Source organism: Oryctolagus cuniculus, chromosome 17 (genome assembly GCF_051225735.1).
Source record: "Oryctolagus cuniculus isolate XC-2025 breed Fujian yellow rabbit chromosome 17, ASM5122573v1, whole genome shotgun sequence".
Classification (NCBI taxonomy): Eukaryota; Metazoa; Chordata; class Mammalia; order Lagomorpha; family Leporidae; genus Oryctolagus; species Oryctolagus cuniculus.
Window position 1 is genome coordinate 39,359,794 of NC_142883.1, and position 11,412 is coordinate 39,371,205.

Below are 11,412 nucleotides of genomic sequence, written 5' to 3' on the forward strand. Positions count from 1 at the left end.
GGGACATCAGAGGACAGAGCACTGGCCTCTGGGCCATCAGTCATTCATTCACCAGACACTTCTGAGGCCCCTCCTCCACAGCACGCCCTGTGCTGGGGCTCCGGATGAGGAGAGACCTAGACCCAGTCCTGGCCCTGGAGTTGCTGGTGGTCTCTGCAAGACAGATTTGCCGCGAGTCAATGACAGCATCATGAGCCGACTTCCCAGGAGTCCTGGGAGCACAGAGGAGGAGGAAGGATCTCAGGCCGGGGGTAGGGGAGGCTTCCTGGAAGAGGTGACATTTGAGCTGAGGTATTAGAAGAAGCCGTTCTGCTAGGGAGCCTCATTTTGCTTGGCCAGCTCTCCTGGACTGACTGCTGATGCCCTGGGGCCCCTGGGCCCTGTGAGTCCTCATCTCTCCTGGTGAATCTGAGCCAGCATTGAGAACTGTGGTGAGAGGAGGGAGGGGCAGGCCCCGCAGGCTGATGGGACAGAAGCGGGTCACAGCGTGAGATGACAGATGCAGTGAGGGTGGCTTCTTCTGGGAGCTGCAGGCCAGACCACAGGAGCTGTGACCCGGCAAAGCAGGAAGGGTCCCGGCTGTGCTGGGCAGGAATCGGCCCCGCTGCCACCCATACCCTGCACTGTCCTGGGGCACCGCTGCCTTTGTAAGGACGGGAAGCCATCAGTTTCCTCCGTCGCCGCCACTGTTGCTCTGTGGAGGGGCCAGCCTCGCTGCCAGCTGGGTGCACAGCCCACTGCTTGGAACAGCACAGGACCCGAAATGAAGAGCCACAGTGCTCAGAGCGGCCAGGAGGACGCAGGGTCCCTGTGCATAATGGCTGCCAGAGACTCTGGACTCGGGGGAACCCTGGCAGGGGGCCTGATGGCTAGCCATGGTCTCCCAGAGAGTGGGACTGCTGTGGAGTGGAGGCAGCGGCCCTTGGAGGAGTGGGAAGGGAGCTGCTGACTGCCTGTGTCCTGGTCCCAACAGGTGCTTTTCCTGTGTGGCAGCCTGGGGGTGCTGGGCTCTCTGCTAAGTCATTGAGTCAGCTCTGACTTGTGGCCTCTTGGCACCAACCCTGAAGCTCTGGTGTCCTGGGGTCAGAGCTGAGGTCCCAGTCCAGGGCTGCTGCGATCTGCTCTCTGATCCCGGGCACAGGGCCTCTCCCTGTGCACTCTGGCCCTTTGGTGGATCCACTGGGGCTTGCAGTCCTGCACGCTGCACAGGCCTTTCAGATGGCGGCAGGCTCAGCCAGCGATTCCTCTCCTTTTCACTGCTCTGCGCTGGCTTCCCCTGAACACTTGGCCCTGGGATTACAGCACTCTGGGTCTTTATTTTACATATTTTTAAAATACTTATTTTGATTTATTTGAAAGGCAGAGTGATAGGGAGGGAGGGAGGGAGCACTTCCATTCCCTGGTTCACTCCCCAAATGGCTGCAATGGCCGGGGGCTGGGCCATGCCAAAGCCAGGAGCCTGGAGATTCATCTGTGTGGGGAGCAACTCGGACTAGACTAAGTTACTGGAATTAAGACTTATTCTATGCATCTGCTGTCCCACAATATGGCGCTGGGAGAGGAGTAAACAACTTCTACACAGCTGCCTCCAGTTCGACCAATAACCTGCAGGAGCTGATCCTGCTCCTGATTGGAGGAGAGCAGCGTACTCGGTGTGTGGGTAGCAGAGTTGGGATTGGTGGAAGAGGACTATAAAGGAGAAGAGAGACAACATGCACCAGGAACATCTAAGGGGAACATCCGAATAACATCTGAGCAGCCCCCGAGAGAGCCGGCCGGTGGTGTGCCGCTCCCCCGCGGAAGTGGGGAAAGTGGCAGGGGGAGCCGCCCTTCCACAGAGGTGGAAGGGATCGGCAGCCAACCCGGGAAGGACCAGCAGCAAACCTGGGAAGGGCCGAGCAGACAAAAGAACAGCGCAGGGTCCTGTGTTGTTCCTCCGCGAAGAGGGGGAGCGACAATCTGGGTCTTGCAAGTAGGTGGTAGGGGCCCAAGTACTTGAGCCCCTTCTGCTGCTGCTTTCTCAGGAGCACTAGCAGGGAGCTAGATAGGAAGTGGAGCAGCTGGGACTCGAACCTGTGCTCAGGTGGCTGCTGTGCCATAGCACCAGCTCCTGGCTCTGGGTTTTAGGGTTGTGTCTTCTGAAAAGTGGTCCTAGACAGCTCTGGACCCCACATAAATGGCTCAGAGTAGCCTCTGTCTCTCTCCTGTTGCCCCCCCCCCCACCTTGTTGGTAGCCAGCTCAAGTTGGCAGCCCCTCTTCTCCCAGGGGCACCCAGCCATCTGCCACCTGAGTACCCTGTCATCAAGGCTCCTCACAGTGTCGTCCTCTCCCCCCCCCCCCCAGCTCTCCTGGCTCTGAGGATGGCCCTGGAGGAAGCGGACAGTGTGGATTTCCAGGGGGAGGGCAGCTGGTGCCTGGAGTGGGGATGGGAGTGGCAGGGGGCACTGGGAAGGGAAGGCTCTTGGCAGTTTAGGAAGGCTTCGCGAGAGAAGCTTGTTGCTAGGTGACCAGCAGGGGCCTGTGGGGAGAGGTGAAGCGGGACCACATGGAAAACCCGGTCCCTGTCTTGTTGGTTTCTTACTGAATCCCTGCCCCCTCCTGGGTCCCACTCGCTTCTGCTTCTCCCTCTTCCGTCTGCCCTCATCCACTGCCACTGTGTGCGGGGATGGGAGAGAGTCCCAGGTTGTTGGCTTGAGGTTTCCTTTCCGTTTAACATTTGCAGTGTGTGTGTGTGTGAAGGCGGCTCACAGAGGTGTGGCCCCAGGGCTGCTTCCCCACAGGGCCTGCTCGCCAAGGGCCAGGTGCCTGCTGCATCCTTTTATGGAACTCACCTCCTTCCTCTCCCTGAATCCTCACAGCCTCCCTGGGAGGTAGGGAACGATGCCCCCATTTACAGATCAAATACAGAGGCTCAGAGAGCTCCAATGAGTTTGTGGGAGGTGCCCCAGCCAGGAAGCGGGAGAGCCAGGATTTGAACTCAGCTCTGCCTGTGGACTTCATCGCTGAGTACGTCTCTGTAAGGGCAGTGGCTCTCAGGTTTCTTGAAGCCATTTCCGGCTTTCAAGAAAGGTGGGTGCAGGGGAGGCAGCCTGGCCTCCGGCTCAGCGGGCCCAGGCCTGCTCTCCAGTTTGTCACCGATGACTCACTTGGACCCTAGACCAGCCCCCGCCCTCCCGGAGCCTCCCTGTCCTGACCTGTGAGCTCTGTCCAGCTGTCACCCCATGGCTCTTTCCAGCCACACTCCAGATGTGGGGGCTCTGAAGGGCCCCCTTAGCCAAGGTCAACCCTGGGGGCCCCAGGGGACAGAGGTCCAGGCCCCACAGAGCCAGGAAGAAGTCGGTGTCTCCTCTCCTCCTGGCTGTTCCGGGTGGTTGGATTCAGAATGAGCAGACACCAGGGTCTTAGCGCCAGGTCGTGCAGGCAGCCCGCTCCCCAGGGAGGCGCCCAGGGTGCAGGAGTTACGGGCTTGTCTGTCCCACACTGCGTGAGCCAGGGGCTCCTTCACCACCCCACGGGGCTTGTCCTGCTGCTTCTCCTGCGGAGGGGTCAGGGGCCCTGAACCCTGATGAGCTTGACTGCTGGGCTCAGGGAACCAAAAAAGGGACTCCCTGAGCTGATCCTAGGATTCCCCCAGAAGTGTTGGGGTTTGCTGCTCTGACCAACAATTTCTTGGGGGTGTCTGGGTACCCATAATTCTGACTCAGCACTGACCTGCTGTGTGCTAGGAGCAGTTTTTATTGATTTATTTAAATATATATTTTTTAATTTGAAAGGCAGAGTAATAGGGTGAGAGAGAGAGAGAGAATATCTTCCATCTGCTGGTTCACTCCCCAGATGGCTACAACAGTCAGGACTGCACCAGGTACCAGAAACTCCATCCACATCTCCCACTTGGGCGGCAGGGCCCCAATGCTTTCCTAGGAGCATTAGCAGGAGCTGGATTGGAAACTGACTTGAAAAGGTACTCCAATATGGGATGCTGGTGTTTCAGGTGGTGGCTTAACCTGCTGTGCCACAATGCCAGCCCCAGGAGCTATTTTTTTTTTTTTTTGACAGGCAGAGTGGACAGTGAGAGAGAGAGAGAGAGAGAGAGAGAGAGAGAGAAAGGTCTTCCTTTTCTGTTGGTTCACCCCACAATGGCTGCTGCGGCTGGCGCGCTGCAGCCGGCGCATCGCACTGATCCGAAGCCAGGAGCCAGGTGCTTCTCCTGGTCTCCCATGCGGGTGCAGGGCCCAAGGACTTGGGCCATCCTCCACTGCACTCCCAGAGCTATTTTAAAATTATTTTATTTTGTTGAAAGGCAGATTATATATATATATATAGAGAGAGAGAGAGAGACATATATATATATATATATATATAGAGAGAGAGAGAGAGAGAGAGAAGGAGGTATCATCATCTGCCAGTTCATTCCCCAAATGCCAGCAACAGGATAAATCAGGCCGATGCCAGGACGCAGGTCTCACACATGGCTTACTCCTACATGGGATGTGGGGGTCCCACGTAGCACCTTAACCGTGGTGCCAAATGCCAGCCCGGAGATTTGAACTTGATCCAAGAATCGTTGGCTACATCGGCCAGGATGGGCCTGGGATGCGGTCAAGGCCACCCCTCCAAAGACTGGCTTTCCAATGCGGATGGAGCCCTGAGGCTGGGCCTGGCTCTGTGTGGGCGCTGCAGAAGTGACTTCCCGGTGGAATCTTTCTGGGGACCCTTGGAGACTGGCGGCGTCCTCCCTCCTTTACAGAGGCGAGAACTCCGAGGAGGCCCGGGGAGGGAGCAGTGGAGCTGCGGCACCAGCCCAGGCCAGGGCCTGGGAGAAACCGCCTGGACAAGGCTGGGGCTGGCGGCCGTGTGGCTGGGGCTCCTCGGGCAGACAGCTTCCAGCAGAGCCGACAGCAGCGAGCGAGAGGTCTCTCATGGAATCAGGGTCTCGGGCCGCACGGGGTGCAGATGTTTGTCTGGAGGGAAGCTCTCCCTCCACGTGCTCGGCCTGGGCCCCCGCCCCACTGGCTCCTGACCCTTGTCTGATGCTGCTCCCCCTCTCAGCCCCTGCCCTGGACCCACCAGGACTGGAGTCTGTGGACCCGGGCTTCAGCAGCAGCAGGAGGAATTCTGGTCAGATAGCAAGAAGTACTTCCAGACAGCAGAGGGCTGTGGGGGGTGGTGGTGGTGAGGATGGGAGTGGAGGGGGTGGGGGGCATGTGCCCACCCACCTGCATGAGGAGAAGGGTCTGACTCAGAAGCCCTCTGCCCCATGAATTCCATATCCAGGTGCCTGTCCCACTCTGTGTCGGCTCCTGAGCTCCTTCTAAACAGACTTGTGCTGGCCTTGGGGTCTGGGGGTGACACCCAGGACCCCGGAGACAATCGTTGCGGAGATTCTGGCCCCCCAGCCTGGCTAAGAGATTTCTGTAAGATTTTCCGGAGACCAGCAACCTCGGCCCCGACCGCCTGTGGGGGGCAGCCTTGCCCCACACACCCTCTCCGAGCCCGCACAGCCAGCTGCTCTGCCGGCTGCACAGGGGCGCCAGGAGGAAGAGGGACAAGGGCTGCTCCTCCCCCCTCTCCTGGACACGGGTGCTGGGGGTTGCTGAGCCCACTTCAGGCTGCCCCAGAGGGTTGGGCCTCGTTCATTCAGGAGCTCTCCAGGGCCAGGCTGTGGCCATGGCTGGTCCCCACCCCTAGCAGGGCCCTGCCCTGGACAGGCCATTAGGGTGCGGCAGTGGGGACAGGACATGGGGACCAGCCCGGCAGCTGGTCAGGAAGTGCAAGGAAGGCTGACCCCTGCCCAGCCGCTGCTCATTGCACAGCCCACCCCCAGGGTGTCCAGTCCTGAGTGCCCGGGGACCCAGAGAGCTTGAGAAAACAAGGCTGGGGGGTTGGGAGGGGACTTAGAGGACAGGGTTCAAATTCCTCCCAGTGGGGCGACCGTGAGCTTTCTGGGGAGAAGGCGATGCGAGTGTTGGTACGTGGTCACTACTCACCAGGGGCCCCTCCCTCCAGGGACACGGAAGGACCTGAGCGCCTGGCTGCCCCTCCAGCTGCAGCTCTAGAGCGACAGCAAGGCCAGGTCAGGGCCAGCCAGAGCCAGATTGCCGGATTCACAAGCCCAGCTCCGCGCATAGCAGCCATGCGTGCACAGACGGTTTACCCAGCCTCCCTGTCCTCACTTTTTGCTGTCCAACAGGGTCCCAAGAGTTCCCATGGCAGGGGGTATTCTAGAGATGAAGAAGTTAACGTACACAAAGCCCTGCAAGAGGCACCTGTCCCAGGTGAGTACTTTGGAGGTGCGTGGACCCCATCCATCTGCACAGCCCTGGGCTCCTTACAAAGCTCTCAGCAGCCTCCGACACGGAGTCAGACCCATTTTACAGACGAGCACGCAGAGGCTCAGAAGAGGCAGGACTTGCTCAGGACCACATCGGCTTGTAAAAGTGACCCTTGGGGCTGGTGCCGCGGCTCAATAGGCTAATCCTCCACCTGCGGTGCCGGCACACCGGGTTCTAGTCCCGGTCGGGGTGCCGGATTCTGTCCCGGTTGCCCCTCTTCCAGGCCAGCTCTCTGCTGTGGCCAGGGAGTGCAGTGGAGGATGGCCCAAGTGCTTGGGCCCTGCACCCCATGGGAGACCAGGAGAAGCACCTGGCTCCTGCCATCGGATCAGCGCGGTACGCCGGCCGCAGCGTGCCGGCTGCGGCGGCCATTGGGGGGTGAACCAATGGCAAAGGAAGACCTTTCTCTCTGTCCCTCTCTCTCACTGTCCACTTTGCCTGTCCAAAAAAAAATTTAAAAAAAAGTGACCCTTGGGTCCTTGGCAGCATGGGCATGGTCCTGAGTACAGGCTGGCCTCCAGTCTGGAACCTCTAGCGAGCCAGGCCCTGAGTCCCCACCAGACCCCAGGCCTGGACCAGTGATGGCTCCTTTTTCTGCAGCTCGACCATCGGTGGGTCCGTCCATGCTCAGGGGTTTGGTGAAACCAGGGAGGCAGGCTCAAGGTTCCAGAGTCAGGGAGCAGCCTGGGGGCCAGGGAGGCCTCTGCAGCTGCTACTGAGCCATTGCAGGTGGCTGGGCACCCACCTGGGGCGAGGACTTGCATCTGACAGGTGAGGATTAACTCTGTACTTGATGGTGTCCCTGGGCAGCCTGAACCTGGCACCGGGGGTAGGGTGGGCACTATTAGTTCCCCCTGAGATGCAGGTCCTTTCTAGTCAACTCAAACCAATGCAGCCCTGCATGGTGGAGGTGGGGTGCAAATGCCCGGGGGTAGGCGCGAGGACCAGAGATCCAGAGCTCCAGAGCCACCACTTAGCAGCTGTGTCACCTTGATCAGCTCAATTAACCTCTCTGATCTTCCATTTCCCCAGCCGACAACGGGGCTGATGGTATCCATGGGACACGGCTGTTGTGAGGAGTGAATAGGATAATGAGCGTAAGCACAGCACCCAGCACCCTTGAGAGTGCCTGATGAGATGTCGGTGTCCGCCCTAACCTGTGTGTGGTGTGCAGTCCCCGGCTCCAGGGGGAACTCCAGGTGCTCTGGGCCTCTCCACCTGCTATGTGCTGACCTGAGTCAGACCCTGGGGCCACCATCACATCACAGGGTGGAGGGAAGAAGGGCCCTGGGTGGGATCTGATGAACCCCGGGGTGGTGCCTGGATGGCTTCACAGGGGAGGTGACACCTGCTCTGTGCACTGAAACAGGGTGGGCGGATTTCTGTGAAGATGAAACAGGGTTTACAAGGGCCAGGAGGGGAGGCCTGGCAGCTCCGTCGCTTCTAGGAAGGCCCCAGTTCCGGCAAAGGGACACTTCCCAGCCAGGAGGAGGCAGAGCTGGGAGGGCTGTTCAGGGAAGGCTGCTCATAAGAGGCCGTGTTTCACTGGACTGGAAACAGGAGGGTGCAGCTTGGAGTGACTCTTCTGTCTGGCAGAAGGAGGTTCATTTAGAAACAAAAGGGGTGGAGGGTGTGGCTAGTGCTGTGGCATAGCAGGTAGAGCTGCTGCCTGCAGTGCCGGCATCCTATATGGGCACTGGTTCAGGTCCCAGCTGCTCCATTTCCAATCTGGCTCTCTGCTGTTGGCCCCTGCACCCACATTGGAGATCTGGAGGAAGCTCCTGGCTCCTGGCTCCGGATGGGCACAGCTCTGGCCGTTATAGCCGCCTGGGGAGTGAACCAGCAGATGGAAGACCTCTCTTTCTCTATCTCTCTGCCTCTGCCTCTCTGTAACTCTGCCTTTCAAATAAATAAATAAACCTTAAAAAAAAGGGGGGGGGGCCAGCATTGTGATGTAGTGGATAAAGCCGTCACTTGCAATGCCAGCACCCTATAAGGGTGCCGGTTCAAGTCCCAGCTGTTCTACTTCCAATCCAGCTTCCTGCTAATGTGCCTGGGAAAGCAGCAGAGTCCAAGTCCTTGGACCCCTGCACCCATGTGGGAGACCCCGTTGAAGCTCCTGGTTCCTGGCTTCAGCGTGGCCCAGCCATGTGGGGAGTGAATCAGTAACTCTGCCTTTCAAATAAATAAATCTTAAAAGGGCGGGGGGGGAGGATGGGGTAGAGGAGGAAGGTAAGACCCATCCATGTGCTCCTCCTCCTCCTGGGACAGGGGTGGTCATTAAGGGGGCTCCCCCATGCCCTAACCTCTGGTTCAGGCTCTGCCCTGGGGATGAGGGTGGGTAAGAGGTTGCAGAGACACTGATCCCAGGTGGAGGGGCACCTGCTGGCCTGTGCCCAGGAGCCAGGTGTTGGCAGCGTGAAGACCTGCTCACCAAGCTTGGAGGGTCTTTTAATACGCTTTCCCTGAGGTCTGTCTCTCCTTGCCAAGTTTCCCTGGGAGCAAAAAGGTGTGGAAAGGAGCAGGACCAGCCTTGGGCTTGCGTGGCCATGGCAATGGTGAGGCATGGTGAGGAAGGAGACAGTGGCATTCAGGTGTGGCCAGGCCAGAGCTCAGGCCTGGTGGAGCTGGCTCTCAGCTGGGGACCTGTTTGCATGGATTCCTGGGAGAGTAAGACTTGGGTGGAGGGAGACACAAACACTTAACTGTGGTCACACGCAAGGTTATTAGAGTTGTGTCTGGTGGACCACAGGGAGGGGCAGGGGGAGCCAGGATGCTGGGGGACAGGGGGTGCCCTGGGGGCGCAGAGATCTGGCCTGGGGTCTCTCTGCTGCAGATGCCTGTGGACCAGAGGGGCAGTCATTCTAGAACAGGCTAGTGGCTGTCCTCAAAGCTCTCCTAGCCCAATGCTTTGCTGGCCTACATGTCTCCATGTGGATGCACAGGAAGGGCTGTTTCCTTAGCTCTCTGACCCTCTGGGCCCCACACAGCTCCATGCTGGGGCCATCCTTCCAGGGCCTGAGCAGGAGAAGGTGGGAGTCTCAGCACCGTGCTTGCTACAAAGTAGGTGCTCAGAGATACTTCAGTAGGGATGGGCATTTGGCCTGGCCAGTTGACGCCTGTATCCCAGGTTCGACTCCCAGCTCCCGCTCCCCATTCCAGCTCCCTGCTGATGCAGGCCTTGGGGGACAGTGGTAATGGCTCAAGTAACTGGGCCCCTGCCACCCATGTGGGAGGCTTGGGTTGAGTTCCCCAGCTTGGCCCAGCCCTGGCTATTGTGGGCATTTAGGGAGTGAACCAGCAAATGGGAGCTTTGTCAGTCTGTCTCTCTGCCTCTCCAAAAAAAAAAAAAAAAAAAACACAAAAACTTGAATAAAGTAATACTATATTTCAAATTAAAAAAATCATTTAGGGGAGGCAGGTTAAGCTGCTGCTTGGGATGCCTGCATCCCATATCAGAGGGCCTGGGGTCGACTTCCACCTCTGCTTCTCATCCAGTTTCCTGCTAATGTGCCTGGGAGGCAGCAGATGGTGGCCCAAGTACTTGGGTTCCTGCCACCCATGTGGGAGCCCCAGATGGAGTGAGTTCTTGGCTTCAGGCTTCAACCTGGCCCAGACTTGGCAGTTGTGGGCATTTGGGGCATAATCCAGTGGATGGAATCTCTCTCTCTCTCTGTCACTCTGCCTTTCAAATAAATATAACTTTTTTTAAGCTCATATAGTAATACTTTTAGTGATGGCTCATTTTGGGGTTCTGGGGAGCACAGATGCACTTACTGGGCAATCCAGCCAGTGGAAACCCAGGCCCGCTCACAAGGGGCTGCCCTCTGGGGCAGGGAGAACGGGGAGGGGGGGTTGTAGTGCGTGGTGACCCAGATGAGGCAGGGGCTCAGGCTGGAACATCGTGGTGTCGTTGGTGCTGTTCACACCCCGGGCTGGCGAGGAAAGGGCTGGGCTTGTGTTTTCCAAATGGAGAACGAGTGGCGCGTCAACAGGAGAGATGAAATCAATGCACACGGGGTGTGTGTGTGTGTGTGTGTGTGTGTGCGCGTGTGCAAACTGAAGAGCTTGGCATTGAGGAAAGGCGCTACACCTGTTGTTCACTCCTTCACAACGTCTCCCCCGCCCCGTTCTTACTGAAGCACCAGCCTGGCCCCTTCCCCGGGCTCTCCCCACCTGGGGTGCATGCAGGACCTGATGAGGCAGGAGCCCCCTGGCCTGGCAGCCCCAGACCACCCCCGTCTCCCAGGGACACCCCAGAGCCCAGACGGGGCAGAAAAGGGTGAGCTCTTTCCTCCCCGGCTTCCGCATTGTCTGGTGCCCAGCGCCCTCCTGGTCTTCTCCCTCTCCTTCTCCACAGCAGTGTAAGATCAAAGACGGTAAATTATTCATTCTCAGTTGAGCGCAGCGCGTTCAAAGTCGGGGCTGCTGGGCTCGTCTTCTCAGAGCCGCCAAGGGCAAAGGCCCACCGTTTGGGTGCGCCGGCTCCGCGGAGTCGCAGCCCTCAGATCTGCAGCCTGCTCTGCCTACACTCCGCCTCCCACGACTCTCATTTCCTCCCTGACGTTGCCTTGTCCACATTCTAACCCCCAGCCCCAGGCGCGACCCCCGGTGAAGCAGCGCCCGTGGTTTGGGCTCTCGGCCGTGCAGCCGTGGCGGTGGGCTCCCAGGGGACTGCCGCGCAGGGCTCCTTCCAGGCAGCAGCAGGGAATCTGCATGTCTGAGAAGCATGCCCGCAGCGGGGCAAGCCAGGGACCTGTAGCAGTGCCGGCAGCCACGGCAGCAGTCTGTTTTACACTTTCTACACTTCAAGCATTCTTTTTTAATTAAAAAGGTTTTTTTTTTTCTATTTTATGTGCAAGGCAGAGGGTCTCATAGAGAGCTGGAGAGAGATCTCCCATCCGCTGGTTCACTCTCCAAATGGCTGCAACAGCCAGGAGCCCAGAATTCAATCTGGGTCTCCTACGTGGGTGGCCAAGTACTTGAGCCATCGCCTACTGCTTCCCAGGGGGTGTATTACAGGAAGCTGGAATCGGAGCAGGGATGGAACTCATGCTAGGCACTCCAGCGTGGACGTGG